Source organism: Pinus tabuliformis, chromosome 4_1, assembly GCF_031772625.1.
Source record: "Pinus tabuliformis cultivar Carrire ecotype Pingquan chromosome 4_1, CPIR1, whole genome shotgun sequence".
In the NCBI taxonomy this organism is placed as follows: Eukaryota; Viridiplantae; Streptophyta; class Pinopsida; order Pinales; family Pinaceae; genus Pinus; species Pinus tabuliformis.
Window position 1 is genome coordinate 719,710,591 of NC_142303.1, and position 25,717 is coordinate 719,736,307.

General features: G+C 36.1%; 2 pseudogenes; one reads left to right on the plus strand and one right to left on the minus strand.

Annotated features, from left to right (window-relative positions):
• The first annotated feature begins 6,846 nt into the window (after window positions 1-6,846).
• Window positions 6,847-14,106, plus strand: LOC149178150 (lysine histidine transporter-like 8; annotated as a pseudogene).
• Window positions 14,107-15,509: 1,403 nt separating this feature from the next.
• Window positions 15,510-25,717, minus strand: part of LOC149178151 (protein CLMP1 pseudogene) — a 39,540-nt pseudogene continuing 29,332 nt past the window's right edge.

The following is a 25,717-nucleotide window of genomic DNA, read 5'->3' on the forward strand; positions in this document are numbered from 1 at the left end:
CTAATAAAAAAATTAACAGCACAAGACTTTAATCAAGATCACAATTTGGTTGCAAGTCCTTCAAAGATGTTTTTCGAGAGATAATTTACTCACATTTGAAGTAATATATAATTTCTCAATTATCTCTTGGTAGGTGTTTGGAAAAAAAATGTCTTTATGCCCCCATTTGGTTGATATAGAATTATACGAATGGAACTTTATCAAGGGGGGGGATTTGTTTCTGACCTACACAAAACACTTTTTTTCCCGATACATATGACAATATATCACAATAATTGGTTGTGTTAACATGTTTTTTAAAATAATTGAACTCAAGTCAAGTGCACTTGAATTACCATTTCATGAAAAACCACAACGCGAAGGTGGGCTTGAATTTTTAATATAAACACATGGCCCTAATATCGAGTTTTCATTATTTTGATCCTTACCTCAAGGTTCCCTAAGGCTACCCTAAGGTGTTGGGTAAAGCCCTTGGGAATGGAACCTAGGTAGTTTTTGTCAAGCTCCCACTCCACAAGCCTTAAGGGGAACATTGGGGTGGGCTAGGGTATATAATATGAAATATGTCCCCTAAGTTTAAATCCCACCTTCATGTGCCTTCATTATTTTCTGCTAAAGGATTTGGGAATGAAACTTTGGCCAATGGTGTTGAGCTTTTTTCTTCCCAAGATTCAAGGAGAAGTTAGAATTAAGGAGTGGGATTGGGCTTGTAACACCGCACTTGGTATTCATCTCCATGTGCCAGAAGTTCAACATCTACCTCCAAGATCCCCTACAGATTCCTGTTAAAGCCCTTAGGAATGGAACCTTGTCTAATGGTTTAAAATTGATGCTTCCTAGGCCTTATGGAGAATGTCGGTTTGGTTTGGTTTGTAAGATGAGCACTAAATATTTATCTTTGGGAGCCACAAGTCGAACCCATACCTCCATGTGGGCCATGGCTATTTTAGGATGCCTGGAAAGGGCCATCAGCCTCAATCCCCTTGAGTTTCTTGGCATTCATATTTTATATAGCAACCAATTTCATTATGTTCATGTAGATTTATTATAGGTAAGCATGGGAAAATCTCTTTGATCTCCTAAAGTCTAGACATTGTATTTCTTTTTGTTGTTATATATGGGAATTTTATGCATGGGTCATATTATACTATTTTTCTGGTATTCTATTGCAGAATAGTGTTACATTATCTTCATGAATCAAGTAACACAATAAGATGATTGTCTTCACAAATTGTTTTTTTTTCAAATTGTGCAACCCCCAAATGATAGTATCTCAAGCCTCTCTTTTAGTCCAGAATATAAGTATTTGGTGGCCACTCCTTGGGATAATTAGGTTTTTTCTCAACTGTCTCCACTTACCATTTAGTAAAACATGGCTAAATTATTACAAATGTAATGATAAATTGTGGGACCAATAACATGATCTAATTTATATTTACCTCATGGTGAATATTTTATACTGTGTCACTATGGGGCCTTGGATAGATGGTAAATAAGTGGTATTGCATAATCCTCAACAAGGTTCAAATCCCCTAGGGACACATTTTTCTCCTCCAGTGCCATCTTACCTGTGCAATTGGGTTGTCTTAAGTGGTTGGTGATCTGTTAAAGTCTTAATTGAATTTGGAACAAAAAATAATCCTCAGCCATGACTTCTCAGCTGAAGGGATATTTTTGAGTGATGTAATCCGATTACATTGCATTGTGATATTCATATATTGGGAAAGGACATGTTTGTTGCATAGTAATAATGGGAAGTATCTTGCAAAAACAATTTATTTGACAAACATTATAGCTTGCTTTGGTGTTGTAGTTATCATAAGTTCACCTACAAACTAAAATAAGCTTTTATATGAAATGACTTAGGCCCTTTATATTGGATATTAGTGGCCCTTAGGAAATATTTTTGGTGAATGGACCAACACATGGGTAATATTGGATATCCAACCTTTCTTCACAAACCCAAATGATATTATATTTGTTAAGACATTTTGAAATTTGGCCCTTTTCAATGTTACAAGCCACCTACTATTGAAATTGAACAAAACTCACACTAATTTAGGACAATATCTCACTGACATGAAAACATTCTTTTTGAAATGCACTGCTGGGAGTATGGCTATACCACCCTTTTCTTCATTGATTCTATCTCATGTGACAACAATAATTGTTGTCATGTTAAAATTGAGTTTAACTTCTCACAAGCTTAAGATATGTAAAAAGTGATTGTATGTTGAGTCATTTTAACCATTAGTTAGGATTGTGGTAAGTTGCTAGCCTTGTACATATATGACTTGTTCACACTTTATGCCTTTCTACCCATTATGGCGGACACAGATGTTGAGTGGGTTATTAACTTATTTTCAATGTTTCAAAAATATTCTACAACAATAACTCAACAAGCATTTGAAAAATAAGTCAAGAACAAAAGGGGCAAAATTTGCAAAAGCTAAGAAATTATGTTTTTCTGAATCACCAATTTGGATAAAACTGGTTATTATCAGGACTTAATTTTTGTTATTTAGGGTAAAAATCCTTTGACATGTCATAATTTCATGTTTATGCTAAAAATTTATCTCTATGAGAGAAAAATAGATTTTCTCCTCTCAATAAGGGTGGAGGATGAAGTCTTCACCATCACATTATGGATTATTTTGTTTGTTTGATGTGTCTGATGCCTAGTTTTAAAAATTGGTCTAGTTGAATCAAAAATTGGTCAAAAGAACTGGTTAGCTCCCTAAGATATCAAACTGACCTAACAAATCTGATTAGTTGGTTGGTGAGGACCGGTAGGGTACCAAATCGACCGGTTCTGCTGATTTGGTACTTGATTGACCGATTTTTGTAAAAAACTGACCGGATAGAAATCCACATGGTTGGGCACGTTGATGGGACTCCTAGGTGGTTTTTGGAGGTGATTTTAGCAAACCATGGTAGGTTCCCTTCTTAATATGCCCCCCTAAGCTTATAAAAGAATCCCTAAGCTCCTATTTTCCTCACACATTTGATTTCTAGTTTTTTTGTGCATATGAGAGCTTGGATAGTTTTGAACAAACATTGAGTTTTGGAGAAACAACAACAATTTTGGAGGTTATTTTTCATCTTGGAGCTAGTTTGGAGTTGTCTAGTGGAGTTGGTGGTGTTGATCCCAATGTAGATTTGGTAGTTGAACGAAGAGTTGAATAAAGTGAACCAACAAGGCCAAACATGGGACATGGTAACTCGTGAGGGAAGCAATAGTTGTGCAACTTGATGAACTTATGCTTCAAGTTTTGCCAGGCATAATGTTGTTTCTCATGCTACTACTAGTACTTCTATTGAAGTTGGAGAGGAGTTTGAGGAGTCTCTGAGATAATGCACTCCAAACCTTATTGTCTTGCACAAATATTTGTCATTCTTATTTTTGAGTTTTTATCAATTTGAGAAAAATGAAGTTTGTTGGGAGAAATTTCTATTGAAAAAGTAGATATGGTTGGAATACTCTTTATATACTTGGCTTGAATTACTAGTTTTCCTGTCACCTGGAAAATGCATCCACTGCTTACTAGTGTAGAGTAATTAGGGTTAATTTATGGCCAGCAAATGGGATTACAACTTGTTGAGTATAATTCAGGCAGGCAGGTAGAGAGACCCAATTTGGATGGAGGAGAGTAGGTGGCCACGACCTTTCTAGCTTCAGAAGAGCAAATATTCAATGGAGTCCATATCTTCTCTTTGGAAGTGGAAGTGCATTTTCTCTGTACTACTATTTCTCCTACTACTTTGCCTAAATTTTGCAGCAACAGATCTGGCCATTAAAGGTTCTTGCTACTTTCCTTTTCCTATTTTTTCCACTTCATGCACCTCGTGTCATCCCATGGAACGCTTGGGAATGGTTGCTGGTCCACCTAATCACATGATAATGATAGCTATTTGTTTTTCTTTTTTGTTTTCGAGTAAACAGGTGTCGAACAAGGGTTTGCAACAATTGTGTCGAATGTGGTTATGATGAGTAGATGGTGACCTATTTTGAACTAGAGACAACCTCAGAGGAAAACCACATGACGAAAGTATCCACCTTAAGGCAAAACAAGTCTCCAAAAATGAGGATGGAGATTCAGGTCAATTTTTCCTGGCAATTATCAAATGGCATGTTGCATACCACACACCACTCACCACAAAAGAAAACATCCTCCATTATGGTAACCGCCAAGCTTAATGGATGCTTTAGCATGCAACATCAAAATTTCCAAAATCAAACAAATATGCCTGTATACTAACCTAATAACCTATCTTGCTCACACCAACCTCAATGTTAAACAAACACCAAATTGGGCTAGTTTTTGAACTCTAACCCTAGCAGGCCCGAATTTTGGCCCTAGTCATAACACTTGGTTTATTTTAGGCATGACTTAGGATTGCCTCATTCTGTAAACTCAATTTATGTATATACATACATGTCCTCCAAATCTATGTTTTAAATTTCCTCTCTAGCTTTTTTTATTTCTCAAATTTGGTCATAGATTTCAAAGGGTATCCCTTCCTCCCTCTTATGAAAATTTTAGAATATACACATTAGAAATCCTACTACATCACTATTTTATCACCTCCTACTTATTTTTACATTCAAAAAGTTATTTAATTATTTAAACAACGATGAAAACACTATTGCAGACTACACATACCTATAGATCATGAACTAAAATAGAACGAGACAAATAAGAAAGGGACACCATTATTTTTGGACAAATGTCCTGGAAAAACCCAATGCGTGAAAATCGATGCAACATCTCTAAGAATTATCTATTATTAAGTAGTAGTTCTGAATAAAAATCTAGATTCCCTCTCAACAATCTAGTTACATAGATAAAAATATATTGGCAGGAACCTAAGTGAGATTACCTCACTTCACCTAGAAAAATCTCTCCATTCTGGCAACTGGATTGGCTGTCCCCGGCTACAAATACGTTTCCCCTTCGCAGTAGCTGTGTGGGCCTGTGGGGAGAACACTGGGACACTACATCAGCACTCTGCTACTTTCTATGCCTCCTGGGGCTCTGACGTTAGCCTTCTCGGCTGATCCTGCTACTCCCTTGCTAAATTCAAATTTCTTCTAGAGGGTAGCTTTACCCTAGCATTGGAAATGCGTGGGCCCTGCCTGGCCTAGATTCAGTCTCCCTAGGTCTGCACTGCCTCCTCTGGTGTCTCTCTACATCTCTATGCTATGTATTTGAGGTCCCGGAGAAAATCCTCCAACCTCAACTATCCCTGCCCGTTGCTGCAACAGATCACTTGTTCGATTTTCTCAGCAAACCTCGCCCCACAAAAATCAAACTGATTGATCTCTCAAGTGTGTCTCCAACTGACCCTCAAGCCTCCTCTTATACTTTTCCTATTATTGAATCAATGACTGTGATTAAGTCCCTCATCAACGGCTAAGATTAAAATAGACTTGATCCTCATCACTTATAAGCTTCTCACCCATATTTTTATTAATACCCATTAATATTTTATTTTCCTATGTTTAGACTTAGGAACCTATTAAAAATATTAATTATTTTAATAATTGATCCTCATCTGGGTGGAATTTCTCCAAACGATTTTTGGGTCTTGGAGATCTCATGTTTCCTAGCCCCTCCACAAAATTTCAGTGCTAGAGCACATCCGATGCTACCCAAAATAAACATCTCTTTCTCTTACACACCCCACAAGTACAAATGCAGACACTCGTGCTTTCATAAACAAATATATCATAAGACAAGTATTGATCATGAAAAACCAAATGAATAATGTGAAATGCAAGTGAAATTGGTTACTTATCATGTCTGTTTGTATGAGTACAACTAGAACATGGATAAGGCTTAAAACATAAGCAAACTGGAGAACCTCGTGCAAGGGTTAAATTTGATGCCCGTTTACACATTTTTTAATTTTTTTAGCTATCAAATATAGTCTGTTTTAAAATAAACCCATCATTGGTAACTTTCAAATAATTTTGAAAAGTGTCATAATGACGGGCATATAGGAATATATATATATATATATATATATATATATATATATATATATATATATATATATATATATATATATATTCACGAGTAGCGACCACCATTATTTTACTTTTGAAATCAATAAATGTATTCAAGGTTGGGAACTCCCTTTTGTGTTTGGTACCCGCCATTTCAGAAATACTGACAAATTAATTTTAAAACATGTAGTCATGATAGGGCCTCGCCTCCAAGAACAAGGGCACCATTTCTTTCTCTCCATGGAGACCATAGGTGTCCAGACTCACATGATCTCCATAGCAAAAAGATACAACCATATAGAATTAGTAATAATCAAGTCCTCTGGACTTGCATGTTTATCGCACCTGGAAGATGTAGCAAGAGCTCATACTATCATTACCATTCGATTGCATGCAAATATCTATAAGATATACCATAACAGAATATTTACAACAACCATGGGGTTCCAAATTCCCAGTATAAGATATGGTAGATGGGATAATATTTTGGGACTCATGGATTCATGCATTTTTTTTCAGCATTGTTATAAATTTTTCATTGTTTTGAGTGCATTACTATTGATGGCAATGTATTGTTTTACAATACTCAATGACAGTGGAGCCGCCCATGTGAAGTAGGAAGATGAGAATATCATGAACAAATATGTATGGTGAGCTGAGGAATGTGGGTAGCATGTGTTTGTATACTTAATTAGTTGTCCATGTTGGGTATGACAACTACTTGGGGTGGTTTTATTTTTATGAGAATGGGAACATAACACATAAAATTTAAGGAAGAAGAAAATTCATCTGAGGATTCTGTGAGGAGCTTCAGGTTGCAAGTGCCTTTTGGGATTATGGAGAAATTACAAGAAGAATGAGAACTAGTCTCAATACTGCCCACGCCCATGGGTGCCACACCCCCTTTCACCCTTGGTGCTCACTTTCCCCACCACCATATTTCTACCAATTCTCCTTCTCATGATGTTACCCCTAGGCAGAGATCCCCCAAATCTTCTCAGACACTTGCCAACACTTGCTCTCCTTCATCCTTGGTGTCTCCTTCTATGCCCAGGTTCCCTGAGCTCAAGGCTCCCAGGAATCCAAGGACACCATGGACTCCTTCTCTTATCTTTCCCATGTTTCTAAGCCACATTGGCTCCTAAGAGAAGGGTTTTGATCAATATGAAGACCTATTTGGAGGAGGTTGGGCACCTCACCAAGCTAAATCATCAAGATGTGTGGCTCCCTATCATAGAATCTAGGAATTGGAACAGTTACTATGAAGTGTTTCATAATCTCAATGAAAGGATTGGGTTTCAGGCCTTGATTACGCCAATGGATTTTACCTTCTTGGGATGGTATGCAGGATGTTCTTGATTTCTCTATTTTTTTGCTTTCATGTTTCAATGTTTTTTTTTACAAAATTGATTTTTAGGTCCATCAAAATATGATCTAATGTTAGATCACATGGATGTATTTTGTAAAATAATTTGAAGTGATTTTAGATTCATATTGACCCTAATTTGTTATACTTCAAAAATGATCAAATTCCTCAGGTTAGCAATCTCAAAGTTTTCACACCCACTTGGTGTGATTAAATCATATTGATACTGCTATATCTACCTAGGTTGTAGAATGTGCCTATGTAGAATGTGTTAGTTCAAAGGAATGTAATGGATAAATACATGGGTTTCCTCTGTAGAATGTGTCTCAGTCCAATGGAGTGCAATGGATAAAAATGTGGGTTGTTGTGAGTTTGTTTCTTCTGCAACCATTGTTTTCATTTGCATTTTATTTTTTCTTTGATATTTGTACTGTGACATTCATTGATAATTGTACTATGACTTAGAACTAATTTCTATTAGTTTTACATTTAAATAGATCTATCTAAACTCCATAATTCTAGATATGTTCAAATAAATATTGTATTTTTAAAAATAACAATTTTTATGTTTTTTCACCCACTTGATGGAGTTAAATAGTCATTTAAGCTATTGGGATTCAAAATCATTGATATTACTACCTCTGCCTTGGCTTTAGAATGTTCCTTTAAGAGCTATGAATATAGAAGTGTGTTGGTGTGGGTTTATTCCTTCTGCAACATTGTTGTGATTTGTACTTTGTTTCCCAAATTCCAGATCTGTTCAAATAAATATTAAATTCCTAAAAGTGACAATTTTTATGTTTTGAATTCTTAAAGGTAACAATTTTTATGTTTTTGCACCCACTTGATGGGGTTAAATAGTCCTTTAACTTGTTGGGATTCAAAATCACTGATATTACTACCTCTACCTTGGGTTTAGAATGTGCCTTTTAGAGGTATGAATACAAAAGTGTGTTGCTATGGGTTTACTCCTTCTAAAAATTTGTTTTGATTTCTACCTTCTTGTCCACAAATATAAATAGGACTTGGGGAATAATCTGTTTGAACGTAACATGCCTATGGGAAGTCTACACTTTGTGGGTTCTTATCATGCTTCATGAAGATGTTCGCAGGAAATGCTACAACAAATATGTGGAGCTTACACAAGCTGCATTTGGTAAAAATAACAGATACCTTCTGCAATTGCAATCTTGATATCTAGGTTGCTTTATTACTAAGCTTAAGCTACATGTCTATTTCAATTGGATATAAAAATGTGTATTTCTATCTCTAATGGAGAGTCCATACAATCTTTAGTTTTAGGTATAAACGTCTGAGTTTAGATATATTTATTGTAGACATAATAGCTTCAAGTATATATTAATGTTGGATACAATAATCTTACATGGAAGGAATGTATGGATGCCAAATTGTCTTTAAACATTGTAGGGGAGAGAATTTGTGTTGACTATGTTTCCAACTATTTATCTATCGGTCAAGATGGCAACTTCCCTGATATTGATTGGTGGAGAGACAATGAAGTTGTTTTTCCAAATAGCTTGTGGCCCAACTTGTGGATCCAATCCACTTACTACAGTGGAATGATGTTTTGTTTTTTGTGTCCACTTACTACAGTGGAATGATATTTGGTTTTCGTATCCCTTTGCATTATTTTGTCCTAGCTGCCTAATCTTAACTCCATTGCAAGACTCTAACTTATAGGTGCTATAACTGCAACTACCTAATACACTATGGTCTGGGGATTTTCCACAAGAAAACCTAGGCACTTGGGCATATCTTATGAAAACCTAAAGTCCAAGATGGACACTACAACAATTCAAGGGTCACAATATTTCTCTGGAAATACAGGTATTGTGATTTTGTAGCAACATAGAATTTTGTTTCCTTATGATTGCTTATCTTTGTCTATATTGCCTTGAAAAGGTTACTGTAGAAAATCTTTGATAGGTTAACCTGATAATGCAATATAAATCAAATCACTATAACCTACTTCTATTATCAATTTGCGGAAGCTTAAAGATTGAGTTGAACAATATAACCAAAAGAAGAAGAATCAATGGCACAATACACATGAAAATACTTTGGGGAAAGCCTCAGCGAAAAATATCACACTATTGTATTATCATACATGGTGGAAATACATAGGAATTATGCAAAGCCTTAGCTCTCATAGCTAGCATGCTCTTAGTACAATCCTAAAAAATTCTCACAAGAAATCTTGGCTTCTCTCCAGCCTTCCTCTCTGCCCTCCAAGCTCCTATTTCCTTGCGTTGTTCCTTGAGGATGATTTGCCTATTACCAAGTGGAAGAACAAGCCTTCAAAACTGCGCAATCCTTAAGGATGAACCCTTGATTGCATGCATGTGTTTTCTCCATGAGAAAACACATGCAACTGATAGCACACTGTCCTTGAACATTAATCTCAATTGGGTCTTTCTCATAATAGACATGCATGAGTTTCTGATGAGGGAATCTTCAGTTAACTGGAGTAGCACTAGTTGAGTGCATTAGTGCATCAACTGACTACTAACTCATTATTAGTTCCACAAACAGTTTGGAACTAATTTAACTGAACTTAACTTAGTAAATTGAGTTAGCTAATTACAACTCAAATATAACTCAATATTATCTCCTTAATTTAAGGGATAACTCTTGCATGACTTCAGAAAGACTTCTAACTTGAATTTCTCCATCTAATTAATTTAAAATAAATAAATTAATTATTTCCAAGTAGCTGTTAAGACTAAATTCGATTTTAATTCACAATTTAATTCAAGGACAAATTAAATTGGAATATTCTTGTTGCCATATTTCAACATTCCCTCTCAATAAGAAAAGGATTATCTTCCACCCCGATCCTGTCTCTATGGAACTTGAATTTACACTTTGACAATTCCTTTGTTAAAATGTGAGCATCTTGCTCCTCTGTCGAAATATACTACAACAACATGATCCTCTCGACCTGTGAAAAGCCACGGGCAACAAATCTTGCCTTATGCTTTTCCACACTACCATCAACAACTTGCTATACCTTGTAAATCCAATGGGAACTCACAACTGACTTGTTCTTTGGTCTCAGAACCACATCCCAAACACTGTTACGAACTATGGAGTCATACTCCACCATAGCGTCAACCCAAATCGACTATTGCACCGCTTCCTCAAAGGAAGATGGTTCAGTCTCAACACATTCCATAGCAAGGGCCATGTATCTAGTGTACCTCTCAGGTGACCTCTTCTGCCTACACTAAGAATATGGCGCTCCCACATTCTCTCTCGCATCCTCCAACAATCTATCTGCTTCTCTTGTGTGCTTCCGTCCATCTCTGGAAGACTCTGCTTGAGTGAATGTCTCCACTCTCGGAACATCTGCATTCGGCTACTCCACATTAGTTTAAGGTCCTCCTCCTTAAGAACGAACAGTTCCTCGATAGCCTATAGTTGGAGCTCTCTCTCAGGGGAAACTCACATGGCCTTCTGCTCATCAAACTTGAGATATCTGCGAACCACTGCCCTCCGACTAGTAGGTAAGTACACCTAATAGTTGTGAGGTGTATCAGTGTACCCCACAAATATCCCCAACTCTGCTACTGGCTCAATCTTCTTCCATGCATCCTTTGTCACATGGCAATATATTGATGAGCCAAAGATCCTAAAGTGACCCACGTCTGGTCTCTTACTGGAGAAAGCTTCCTATGGTGTCTTCATCCCAACTATGCGATGCAGGCTTCTATTATGCAAATAGACCACTGTATTTCATGCTTCAGCCCACAAGTGAAGTGGTAGGCCTTGGTCGTTCAGCATTGCCCATGCTGCCCCTACAATAGTTCTATTCTTCCTCTCGGTCACCCCATTCTGCTGTGGGTTATGAGGTGTCGTCAAATCTTGTTTAATTCCTTCCGTTACACAAAAGTCCTTAAACTCTTGAGAGACATATTCTCCACCATTGTTTCTTCTCAATGCCTTGATATTCTTCACTGACTCTTTCTCAACCAAAGTTGTGAACTCACAAAACTTTGTGAAAGTTTGGTCCTTCTTCTACATGAAATCAATCCAACATTTATGAGAATAGTCATCAATGAAAATCACATAATGCCTTTGCTTTGTTGTGGATGCCGTTGAGAATGGTCCGCACAAATCATTATGAACTTGCTCTAAGATATAATCTACTTGACTGTCTCGGTCATGAAAGGAATAATTGGTGTACTCGCCAATGTCTTGGCTTTGCACCAATTATGCTTTCGTACTCAATGCTACACAATCATCTACCTCTAGTTTATAGAGATTCTTCACCCGAATCCCTATCCTCTTGGTCTGACCCATGGCTATGTGTCTTAGGAATGCATTTCCTTTATTGAAGACAACATCATAGCCTTTTTCCTCCAACATCACGACCGATACCAAGTTATTCTTCAATCTAGGAACATACGTCATATCTGTCAAGGTGAGAGGAGCTCCATGCTCCCTCTGAAAAGCAACCATGCCCACTCCTAAAACACTATACTTTCCATCGTCACCCATCTCTATGCACATCTTGAGGTCTTTCTCCTCCAAGGCACTGAATAAATTTTTATCACTGGTCATGTGGAATGAGCTCCACTGTCAAGATACCAGACACAACCCATCATCGATGACACCATGCATGCGATGAGGGTGAAGTCCATTTCGAACTGAGAGGCTAATGCCTCACCTTCCAAGGATCCCTTCTTGGACTTCTTCGATGGGAAATTAGTTGCATAATGTCCCATCTTGTGACAATTAAAGCATCTTACTTTAGACATGTCACCCTTCTTCCCTCCATGAGAAGAATTCGATTTGAAATGGGAAGCCTTCCCCTTCCCTTTCCTTGCCTTACTTGATAACGCTATATTTTCTTCATCATCATTCTTGGATGAAGAACCATCTCGTATGCTCCTCTTGATCTCCTCCAACATAAGATCCGACCACAGTCATTCCCAATCTGGCAATTTCTCCCTTCCATTCATAGAGTCCTGGTAGCTATTCCAACTCTTTGGAAGGCCAAGGAGACCAAGGCTCACCATATCATCATCGAAAATAGTTATTCCCACACTGCCAAACTCATCTCTACAAGTGGTGATCTTGTTTAGATATGTGGAAATAATATCACCCTTCTCCATCTTGATTCTTCGAAGATTATCCTTGAGCGCCAATTTCCTCTGGTCGCTACTATTCTGGTAGAGGTCCTTCAATGTCTTCCACATTGAAAATTGGAGTATCCTTCCCATGGAGACTCAAGACAATATGGTCTTGAACTCCCTCAAGGATGATCCATCTCGCCTTCGCCACACACTTCTTCCACTCAGCCAATTCTTGTGCATTAGTTGAAACTGGCTTTGGGATTTCTTGACCAATGAATTCCTTCAAGCCATTGTCTTCTAATACAACCTCCATTCTATCTTTCCATGCTATGTAATTCGAGCTACCTTCCAAGGCATACTCGAGTCTCAAGCCATAAAACGTCATTGGCCAAACTTGAAGTATGATATGAATTCAATTTTCACCTGCAACCCCAAAATTCAAACTTTGAATTCTCTTCTCAGTATATTGTTCACAACTCTGATACCATGTAGAAAATCTGTGATAGGTTAACCCGATAATGCAATATAAATCAAAGCATAATACTATAACCTACTTCTACTATCCATTTACGGAAGCTTAAAGATTGAGCTTAACAATATAACCATAAGAAGAATAATAAATTACACAATACACATGAAAATATTTTGGGGAAAGCCTCAGCTAAAAACCCCACACTATTGTATTATCATACATGGTGGAAATACATAGGAATTATACAAAGCCTTAGCTCTCATAGCTAGCCAGCTCTCAGTACAATCCTCACAGATGCTCACAGGAAATCTTGGCTTCTCTCCAGCCTTCCTCTTTTCCCTCCAAGCTCATGTTTCCTTGCGTTGTTCCTTATGGATGATTTTCCTATTACCAAGTGGAAAAACAAACCTTCAAAACTGCGCAATCCTCAAGGATGACTCCTTGACTGCATGCATGAGTTTTCTCCATGAGAAAACACATGCAACTGATAGTACATTGTCCTTGAACATTAATCTCAATTGGGTCTTTCTCAGAATAGACATGCATGAGTTTTTGATGACGAAATCTTCAGTTAACTGGATTAGCACTAGTTGAGTGCATTAGTGCATCAACTAACTATTAACTCACTATTAGTTCCTCAAATAGTTTGGAACTAATTTAACTGGACTTAACTTAGTAAACTGAGTTAACTAATTACAACTCAAATATAACTCAATATTATCTCCTTAATTTAAGGGATAACTCTTGCATGATTTCAGAAAGACTTCTAACTTGAATTTCTCCAACTAATTAATTTAAAATTAATTAATTAATCATTTCCAAGTCGTTGTTAAGACTAAATTCGATTTGACTTCACAATTTAATTCAAGGACAAATTAAATTGGAATATTCTTGTTGCCATATTTCAACAGTTACATGGTAATATCTTACCTTATCAATGATATTTCTTCCTATGAGATTGACTAGGAAGTTGTATCTGAGTACACAGGCTACTATGCCATCTAGTCTCAAGCATCCTGCCTCTATACCAATGTGGAGAGGAGCAAAGGTTGCTTATTTACTTGTGGCCATGTGCGTGTTCCCCATTGCAATTGGAGGTTATTGGGCTTATGGATATTTTGTAAGTATCGATCACTTGCCTTCTCAAACTTTTATTTGAGTAAAATCATAAATGCTCTGACTTTCTATATCTTATTGATCTATTTTATGGCAGTAAATCTCATGCTACTAATTTATTTCTTCATAGTTTGTTATGCCATGTTGCCAACAATATATTTTCCTTCAGTGCCTTAGGAACTTGCATCATTCAAATTTTGTTGTTAATTGGTTGGTCTCATAATATTATCATTCATATCATTGTTCATAAACAACACAATCTTTCACCATTATGAAGTATCATGAACTTACTTTAACTAATATCATTTTGGAATTATACATTTGTTACTTAATGGATCCTCTTCTATAACCATATTTAACTTGTATGTAGTTTTCACTTCTTGTGAGATGAACAACAAAAATACAACCATGTTCAAGAAAACCATGTTTGAAGTTGTTTCCTTGGTAATTGAGGAATTTGGTTCACTTAACCTAGGTGCAATTTAGGTTGAGTCTTCTTGCATTGATATTGTGGTCAATAGTTGATGAATACACCTTCTTTATCAAACTACACATAAGGTTCCTATGATCTGAAGCCATTCTATGTGCAGATCCTCTACCTGAAAATGTTACTTCTCTAATTTTTTTGGGCATATTACAATCATAGGCTTCTCTGTCATGTACTATAAGAGTTTCCTAAAGAATTGTATCCCAATGTCTCCCTTATTTCATTTTAGCTGTAACATAGTCTTCTTCACTTTTATCAGTGGTTAGGTTGTTCTAATCTTTATGAGTTTTCCATTTAACATAGATCAACAAATGTAGGTTGTTATAATCTTTATGAGTTTTCTATTTAACTTAGAATATATTTGAAGCACGTTACACCAGCTAGACCAATAATCCATACCCTCATTGGGTTCATGCTATATTTCATGTCTTTTATGGCTTCATTTCTCTCTTCATTATGGTTTCACTTCCCTTTATGTCTAGCCTTGTAGGTCTGTTAGGAGGTCTGAATCTGCCAGTGATTTTTTTATACCTTTGTTTTTATGTGGGTTTGGGTAAAATTAAATATTACAAGTCATGTGAAGGGTGGTTTAAATATAAATTTGTCATAAAAAAATTCAATGATGGGTAGGGGGCTCATCAAATTTAACGCCTGACTGCATGCAATGTGAAAAAATCACACCGATAGGACATTTTCCAAGTGTCATAATATTATTTTGGAACACTCATTCCAACCCGTGATGTCCTATTAGAATGCCTTCTAGGCTTTGATACTTTGTCCTACGCCTGTAGGATTTTATGATTATGATCAACACTATTGAAAAACCCTGTAATATGTTTCGTTCAGAACGATGTTACCTTTTTCACCTATATAATTACTGAAGAATTTGTCTTTTGAATTGTTGCTATACCTGTCAAAATGGTAGGTCAAAGGAGTTGTTCCCTAGAATCTTCTAAACTTTATTTAATAATCTCCTCTCTATTTAGATCCTTATCTTTGTCTTCGATCTCTTCTCTGGAAACATTTGCATTTGGAATTTCTGTTTTGACATCAGTGCCTTCTTGATTGGTTGCATTAGATGAATGATTCTTTAACACATTTCAATATCAGTAGAAGAAGATCCAACAAGCTTAAACCTCTAAACAACAACATCTAGGTGCTCTTTCCATATTGGATCTTCCTATATGAACTCCACTTGTGAGAGTTCAAAAAACATATTTCCCCAAAATATATGGATATGAGATCTCATTACAGTAGCTTGTTCTACTGCTTCAGCAGCAGATGCTGTTATCTCCTCAGTAAAATCTCCATCAACCCCAGCCAGTTTATTTTTTTCTTTTCAAGATCTCATCCTTCTTGGATGCAGATGGATATTTTAACTCATTTTGGCACTCCTCTTCTAGCTTCTCCCACATTTCAGTTGTAGTCTGCATCTTCTACTTTGCAACGTTGAAAAACTGGATAGTTTCTGAAAAATCCCATTTACCAAGATCAACCTTGCTAGCTAAAGCAAGAGACCATCAAAGTTTTTCACTTTCAAAATATTGCTGACCCAGTGCAAGGAATACCTCATAGAAGTCAGGTTTTATCCTCAAAGTTTCCTCATACTTTTTTCTAACTTGAGAGTATTGATCCTAGACCCAGTCATATGTAGTTTGAAGTTATACCATAACTAGTTCCTTTGAAGGATTTTCATCTAAAGGAATCTGCTTCCTAGCTGCACACATATGGATACTTCCCCAATTGAAGAATGACAAAGATGATACCTCCTGGAAATTGCACGCTGCCATCTCAAAGAGGCATCGGGATTCTTCAGTGGTCACAATTTCCTCCAATTCCTTAGAGCATAACTCCATTCGTAGCTCATGCAGATCCATGTGAGCATATGGAACAATGCCTACATGTGTGCAAAACAACTGAGAAAATTCAAATAGCCAATCACCAATCTCAACTTCTAGCTCATCCCCATTTTTTTCTTTACAAGTTTCCTCCAAGGATACCTACTTATTAGGTTCTTTGCTAAGGTCTTCTACTAGAAGAATTCTCCTCTGGTTTAACATCCTCTTCTTGAACTACATATACTAGAGGTTCCTCATCTTCTTCAATCAATGACTCCTTCTAAGGATTCACCTCAACCACATACAATCTCAAAGGATCATTTGAAAAACTTTGATTAAAAATGATTTCTTTGTCGTTCAAGACCTCGTTTGTAGAGGAATATGTGTTTGAGTCCCTGTCCTTTTTTGATAAGCAAGCTGAGTTTCAACAAATTTTTCCAATCTAAGATATTCTGTACTTGTAATAGTGACAATATCCCCATCCAAATCCTTGTATTTTATTAAAACTTCCTTGGATGAGGAGAACCATTTCCTCACTATTTATCTCAACTCCTTAAATTTACATTTGTCTAGAATTCGAATAAGCCTTATATCATGGTCAAAAATAAGTTTTAGTGGCCTCCATTGAATTTATGCCTATGCGTTCTTCATAGTTTTAGGGGCATGTTTAACCTCGTGACCTTGAGAACCATTAGATTTTGTGGATATTACTTTGGAAGATGCCCTAAAATATTCCATGATTAAGGTCTTTTGTGCTGAAGAAGACCCTTAGGAATACGTGGGCAAAGGAGGTTCCTGCAAATCGGGCCTGTTGGGTTGATTACTCAAGTTATCACTAGGAAGCCTTTCCTATTTATTTTTCTTCTATGGAATAGGTATAGCAAGTAAACAAGGCCCCATACTGCCAATAGGAGTTCCTTGAATTGATGATGCCCCCATGGCTGCAGGAGAAGTTCCTAAATAGGTATGCACTATAAACCTATTTTTCAGGTCTTACTGAGCATATTTATTGTTCCCAAGAGCAACATGTAACCTTTTGACAAGATCCAAGCCATCCTGGTGATTCACATTAACCTGCAGAAGGGCCTACACATTTTGCATGGCTAATTCTAGCCTTCCCATAGCCTCATATTCTTGTGCCCTTCTAGAAAGAGCTATGTTGAAATGAGGGTGCACTTCAAGAGCGAGTGCACATTCATTAACAACACTTTCATATTGAACAACCTTCATCTGCATCAGGCATGCTGCTCGGTTGCTGTGGAAGATAGCACGGTTCGGGTGATTCCTACGATAATATTGAGAGCCTTTTCATACTATTCCAAAGCATCCACATAGTCTCTATTTTGGAATCTCTTGTTGCCTTTCACTTTGGGCTCGTGTTCTCTTTTGAGGAAGAGTGATGGATCAAGATCCACTTTACTTCCAGTGACTACTCCAGATTTCTCAACAATAGCAACTGTCCCTGTGCCTTTCTTCCCCCCCCACCAAGACTTTCTTGTGACAACTTCCCAACAAAGAGAAAGATATCCCAACCAATAATGTGAGCCAGTCTTAGATTATATTTTTCTCTCTGTATTGGATAATGCCTCACAGGGCTTTCTTTCAATGCCTAATAATTTTTTTTCGGCTGAACCTAACTGAGTGAAATTCCTCGACACTTCACAATACCCCATGATATGGATGTATACTTTCATTCCATCACTAGATACTTTTATGAACTACTGTTTCCTCCACATACTGGTTTCAACTGGGCATAGATGAGGCTGTATAGTCCCGACAATGGAGACCCTGTCGACCCTTCTAACTAGTTTCAACCATCAATTTCCTCTCTGACCTATCCACTATTGAGTGAAATACAATCTTGGCGAACTTACAAATCTTAATGCTAATGTGCATTCCATTCTAAATTACAGATACAAACTATACATAAAAGTTGCAACTAATCAAGTTTGAATTTTGATCATGACCCATCATAGAATGAAAATGAATCCAAATCTGTTGGAGTTGTAAGTCATCTTGAACTAAGATGTAATGCCACTAGATAATGCATACTGAAATATGATTTTTTCAGAGAAGAGTACCATTCATTTTTGTTAAAAAGCTCTACATTTCATTCTAATGATGAAAACGTTATTAGGAATTTTCAACTTATTTCCAAGTATAATATTATATTGAAACTGGTAAGATCATCTCTTGCAAAATTTACCATGATAAATGCTAAACATAACCATCTGAAGGTCATCTCAATATGAAGTGGGATAGGAAGGCTTGTACAATTATGCCAAACAAAGGTTTGAACAAAAGCCAATCCCATTCAATGTCCGTTGGCACCCAAAATTTAAACATGTGGAGATGAGCCTCATTAAACTTACAAAAATAGTTCACACAACCAATATTCTAAAATGATCATGTGGGCTGTGGTTGAGTGCTACATCACTTTGTATCTTTTTCTTAATTAGTTCACATAATTGGAGTTGCATACTTTCAAGAGATGGCGAGGTGCTTGGATTTAAAACATCTAGTTAGTTGACTCCCAACAATATACAAAATGCCTTAAATACATTTTTTATATGTCAAAAGGTCTCTCAACTCACATCTCTTAACAAATTGGAGAAAATGCCAAAAATTGATATTGTCATTCGTAGTAGAACGTTCATTGCGATCCAGATTATTGAGCTCTAAATAAGATGTTCCAATTCAGAACTAGAGATGGAAAAAAGTTAAATAGGAGCTTAGAAATGAGATAGGTGATATTTGGAAACATAATTCCTTCTCTTGTTAATTTGATTGTTCCTCAAGAGGCCTGGAATTGATGCTAAGAGAGATGAATCTCTATACTTTGTATATTTATCCTATAATAATTTGTCATTTCAGTTTCTTTGTTTTTTTGTATATAATGTTGATTGACACAAGCGTAGAATCAATGAAAGGTCAAATTCACACATTATAAACTAAGTCAATTATTGAATATTTAGCAATAGGAATTTGGAACTATCTGTTGTCAATGAAGTGGTTATTGTGAAGAAAATTAATTACAGTAGAGGAGAGGTATATTGTGGATGTGTGTAAATGATGCTTGTCTTCAGTGTTGAGAAATGTAGCCTGAGCAAGAACATATTGCATAGGTTTTAGTGTGAACATGTGGGAAATGGTTTGAGACACTTCACTGGTGCCCACCTTGGAAAAGTGGTCATTAATTCCATCTTGTAATTTCACTTGAAAAATAAAAGAAAAGTGAAAGTCTAATATTTTGAAGATTTAGGGATTTAAATGAAATGTCAAACTGACTCCAAGGATGCAAGGAAATGTTGAACTTCCTAATTACACAACAGTTGAGGCCTATCGAAGGCAACATGAGGTTTCAACCTAGGTATCCTTTTAATTTATAAGATGCTTTCACAACTCTGAAAGTCGTTCGTGTTTCAAGATATCTACTTTTGTACATTTGTTTGGGGAGGTAGCTTTGACTAATTTTATCAAATAGAATACATGATTTTGTTCTTGTAAGAATTTCCAATGGTTTGGGTGATGATTTGGATATTTTCTCAAAGCATTTCTCAATACTCGAGTTTGTTTTCACATTCAGTTTTCAAATTCTCTTCTAGATTTTCTAAAATTGTTGTGGTTGTACTAATAGTGGGAATGTAGACTAGATTGTTAGAGGAGGGTTTGTCACTATGTATGGTATTGTGACATTTCTATATGGATTTTTCTTGCAAATATTTATCATTTGAATTTTATAAATGGGTAGGTTGTGCTCAGGGGGGTAATATTCCTATTCCTTTTATGATATTTATCTAAACTAGATTTCCATCAAAGATTCTTTGAGAGGTAAGATTGTCTACTTTCTCATGCTTTCGCTTGCATTTAAGAAATTTTTAGGTTAATTGTATCTCTTCTCTCCTATACCTGAGTTACATTATTTTTATCTTGGTTTTTGCAATTATTATTGGCAACTTTGTTTTATGTGAGAAACATCCCAGTTACTTGTTAACTGGGATGACAAGTTATAATCCATGATATGTTTAGTGCCAAAATCAATTGTTTTTTATCTGTTGTATTTGTTGCAGCTATGATATTTTCTCTAGAGAGTAGCATATGTTGTAGGTTGTAATGCTATACAATAGAAACATTGCTCCCTGCTCTCCTGCTTGGTCTTGATGTAGTTGGGGCATGTTTGTTGGGGATCATTGTCTGAGGGTGGATTTCAAGTCACAGGACAAGTTTATGACTACCAATATTTTTTGTGAAGAATTCCAATTATTTTGTCACAGGTTACTTCAACAAGAAACCATGCGCATTTGGAATGCTTCTTCTTTGTTATTGATATGTCAAATTTTGTGATGTTTTTGGATATACTGATTGATGGGATTGCATTTAGAGTATGCAAGCTAATTTGTGATACAAACTTTCTGGTATTGTTTCAAATTTTGGATTTTTGAGCTACAAAATGCATGATTCTCCTCCCCCACTCCAATACATGCCTAATCATGGCCTATCGCTATGCAAAATCAGGACATAGTAGCCATTTCCAGAACAAGTTCTTGGAAAACATTAAGTTATATTTTACCTGCATTTATTCATCTTCGACGCCATTTTAACAACATTTAGATGGGCCACAATACTTTTTTTGGCACCAACATGAGAGCTTGCAACTCAAATATAAGAGGAGGTGATGCAACCCAAAATGCTGGCAAGCTTTTTAGACTGCTAACATTAAATCATTTATACATATTTACCTTTCTTGACATTCCACTTTGCACTTTGTTCCCTCCAATAAACTTAAAATTGGTGTTTTCACATCTCACACAGATATGCTCTTTCACGCGTTCCCAATGCAACCATGTTGCTGCAATTTTGTTCCTTTTCTGCGGTGTCTTTATCTAGAAGACAACCTTATGGGCACATCATGAAGTCCATGTCTTCATACAAACCAACATATTCTAGTTTGAACTAAGGAAATAAAATATTAATTCATCTTACCTCAGGAATCTTTATATCTAGAGGTAATTCCCATACCATACCCATTTCCAAAAAGGAATTATGCCCTCTACTTCGGAACTGAATGAAACCCTTGCACAATTCACAAAAAATGAGGTTCTAAGTCTTTCCACACATTTTTGATTTCAGAATTCCAACAAGAATTAGAGTTATCAAAACCATCAGCTGAAATGTCCAGTGAGAGCACAAGACGCCAGACTTTTCAGAACATCAATTTAATACTGGAATTGCAAAACGACAATGTATTCCTATACATATTTTGCAATGGATCTCAATCCATTCAACGATTTTTCAATATCAATCTCATTCTTGGCATTAAATTATATATAAGATATTTTTTCCTCCAACACACATCTATTGGATGATCGTTTTTCATATATATTTCTATGATCAACAAGCATCAAAAGAAAAAACTCTTCAATGATAAAACCACAACTCCAACACAAATCACAAGGACATTATACTTCATGACATTCAATTTGTATACTTAAAACGTTATTGTAGATATCATAAATCAACTATCCTCTCTGAGTCCATCCACTAGTAGAAAATGATGAAATTAGTGACTAGGTGACTAAAAAGGTTAGTCACCACAACTTTTCCAAGTGAAATACTACCAAAAATGAGCAATCTGAATTGATCCAACTAAAAACGACTAACATAAATGACTAATTTAGTCTCGGTTGAAATATACGACTAGATAATATGTAATGCAAATAAAAATGACTAACGTGAATGACTAATTTAGTTTAGGAACAAAAATACAACTATTTAAAAAGTACTACAAGAATACAAATTAGTCATTTATGTTAGTCATTTTAATTGTGTCACTTCAAGAATCTGAACTTACAAGTGATAAGGGATTCAAAGGCTGTAATTTTTTCCTCGTGGGCTTTGTCCCACTTCAGGACTAAGTCACCAACTTGAAGCTAGTCTTCCATGCAGAATTTCTGTCGAACCATCTCTTGATACGGTTCTGATGGAGTGAAAATTTCTCTTTTTCTTTCAGCCTTTCTTCATGTAACTTGTGTAAAGTGTCCATCCTAGGCTGAACAAAGGGACATGGATTTCCATGGGATTCTTGGGACAACTGGAAAGCAGGCAAGTAGATATTAGGCGAGAGGATGGATTCCTTTCCATACATCAGGAAGTAAGGGGAAGTATCCAGGGAAGCTTTAGGCGTGACTTGGTCAACCCATAAAGCATTCACCAAAGCGGAGTGGCTGTTTCAATGCTCATAGAAAATGGTATTTTTTATGATACGAATGAGGTTATTATTTTTGGATTTGGAAAGACCATTCCCTTGTGGATAATAATTAGAAGAATGCTTCAAGACAATGTCCTTTTTGAATGTCAAATCATAAAGAGATAACAAAGAAAAGTATGTTGCATTGTCAAAAACAAGTGACGTAGGAACGCCAAACCTGGAAATGATATTTTGCTACAGAAATATAATGACCTCTTCATAATTCACTTGTTTCAGCGGAACTTCCTTTGTCCACCACATAAAATAATTTGTAGTAGTCAAAATTGAGCGGTGCTGCTTTGATGAATGAGGGAAGATTTCCCCTATGATATCCAAGTCCTTCTATTGGAATGGTTCTTCCACTGCAACTGTTAGGCCCCTATACTACTAGTGTAACCCCTTATTTTTATTAGTACAACCCCCTTATTATATTGTTGTACCCATTTAGTCCCCATATTGTTACTATTGTGCCCCATAGAAGCCCACTATTGTTATTATTGTGCCCTTACATTATTATTGTTATGTCGGCTTTGATTATATTATTACCCCTTAGACTTCTATATATAGAAAGGAGGTCTTTTCATTTGTATCATCTAAGAATTGTTCATTTGTGTAATGTAAAGGAGGTTTCCCCCTTGAAGAGGCTTATTTCTAAGACGTTGATCTATCTTTTCTATCTTTTTGTGAGCTGGTTTCATAACATTTGGTATCAGAGCTTTGGATTCTAGGGTTTCACTGCTCCAAACATGTCATAGTGGAATTTTCTCTATAACACTTTTTTTGCGATGTTTTAGACGTTAAAAACAAAACCCATTTGGGTTGAAATTGTTCTGAACCTTGGGTCATAATTTCAAATCTTTTCGTGCTATATTTGCGGAGATGTGATCTGAGGAATTTGGCCTTTTTGCAGACTCCCGAATTATTACAAACAGGTGACCTGGGGAAAATAGTCATAAATTTTATTTTGAGAATCAGATTGAAATTTCGTAAGAAGTAACAGAAAGAGGACGGACTATAGTTTCCTATGTATATTTTTCAGATCCTAAGGTCAAAGCAGTGACACGTGGCACTTCATACAAGTTCACTCTTCTGAAAAGGTATATAATCAGGTCATGTTAGGAGATTGTGCATAACTCTTTCTTGGAGAATCTAAATTCGATCAGAATGGTGGCATTGAAAAGAGGACATAGAAGGCTACTACAAGTTTCAATTTCAAAACTTAAAGATCTGTAAGTATAGAGTTACAGTCGTTTCAATATCGAGCTCCTAAAATCAAGAAAAAGTGAGATGAGGAATTTTGATGGCAAGGATCCAGTAAACTGGATACTACAGATGGAGAAATATTTTGATCTACATGGTGTACCACTATTACAAAAGGTATGTATTGCATATTCATATTTAGAACAAGATCAATTTTTATGGTATAAAGGGCTTTGTTCTCGTAAACAACTTGTTACGTGGTAAATTTTCACGGACGAAATTATAGCACATTATGAGAATACAAAGAGCAATGCCACAACAATTGGAAGAAAAAAAGAGAAAAAGGGCGTTGTTACAAAGTGAAAAGAAAAATTATGGCAACAAGGAATTATACCCCTCACAACTATAAAGATGGAAGTGTTGTTTCTCCTAGCCTTCCACAACCTACAAGGGTTACACCACAACAATTGGAAGAAAAAAGAGAAAAAGGGCTTTGTTACAATTGTGATAGCAAATGCATTAAAGGTCATAAGTGTGCTGAGAAGAAATTATTTTACATAGAGTATGAAGAGGAGGAATAAAAGGATCAAGAAACATCAAAAGAAGAGGATATATGCCAGGACCAAACCCTAGAGAAAGAAGAAATGAATCCGACCATATCTTGTAAAGCATTGGCATGAATTACCACTCCTCAAACTCTCAAGATAGAAGGACATATCAAGAAGAAAAAGGTTCAAGAAGTGAAAGATCACATCGAGAAAGAAGAAATGAATCCAACCATATCTTGTAATGCATTGGCCAGAATTACCACTCCTCAAACTATCAAGATAGAAGGACATATCAAGAAGAAAAATGTTGAAGAAGTGAAAGATCACATTGAGCATCAAGAAATAAATCCAACCATATATTGTAAAGCATTGGAAGAAATTACCACTCCCCAAACTCTCAAGATAGAAGGACATATCAAGAAGAAGAAGGTTCAAACAGTGAAATATCAGGAAGAAAAGTATCAAGAAACATCAAAAGAAAAGGATACTCACCAGGAACCAACCCCAGAGAAAGAAGAAATGAATCTGACCATATCTTGTAATGCATTCGTCGGAATTACCACTCCTCAAATGGTAAAGATAGAAGGACATATCAAGAAGAAAAAGGTAATAGTGTTGATTGATTTGGGTAGTACCCATAATTTTATTAATTATAAGATAGCCAAGGACTTGAATTGCTTCCTAGATTGTTCTGGAAAGTGCCATAATATCAAGCTATACATGGGAGAATATGTATTGAATGGCCTAATGTTTTCCATTACAATGGGTGGTGCTGATGTTGTACTAGTCGTCTAATGGCTACAATCCTTGGGTACAATAGCTTTTAATTTTCAAGAACCTTTTATGAAATTTTCTTCGGAAGGATAGGAAGTTGAATTAAGGGGTATCACAGGGAAACCAGGAAAGATAATCAACTCTGATGGAATGACAAAGATTCTAAAGAAAGAACAACGAGGTGTAATTGCAAAATTATGTTCGCTAACTATTCGTACATTGAAATCATGTATTTCTCCAGATCTCCAAAAATTCTTGGACAATCATTCCAAGGTATTTGAGACTCCCAAAGGTCTCCCATGTATTCGTGATCATGATCATGCTATTCATTTTATTCCAAGATGTGTTCCTCCAAACATTAAGCCTTATAGATATCCATATGCCCAAAGGAGTGAAATTGAACATATGGTTGCAGAAATGGTAGAGGTTGGTACAATTATCCAAGCAAAATTGATAAACAAAGGAAGGTATGAATGGAAGAATGGCGACACAGGGTGGGAACTCATTCAAAATTTTCTGAATATCCCATTTCCAATAATATTGCCAGAACTTGACAAGTA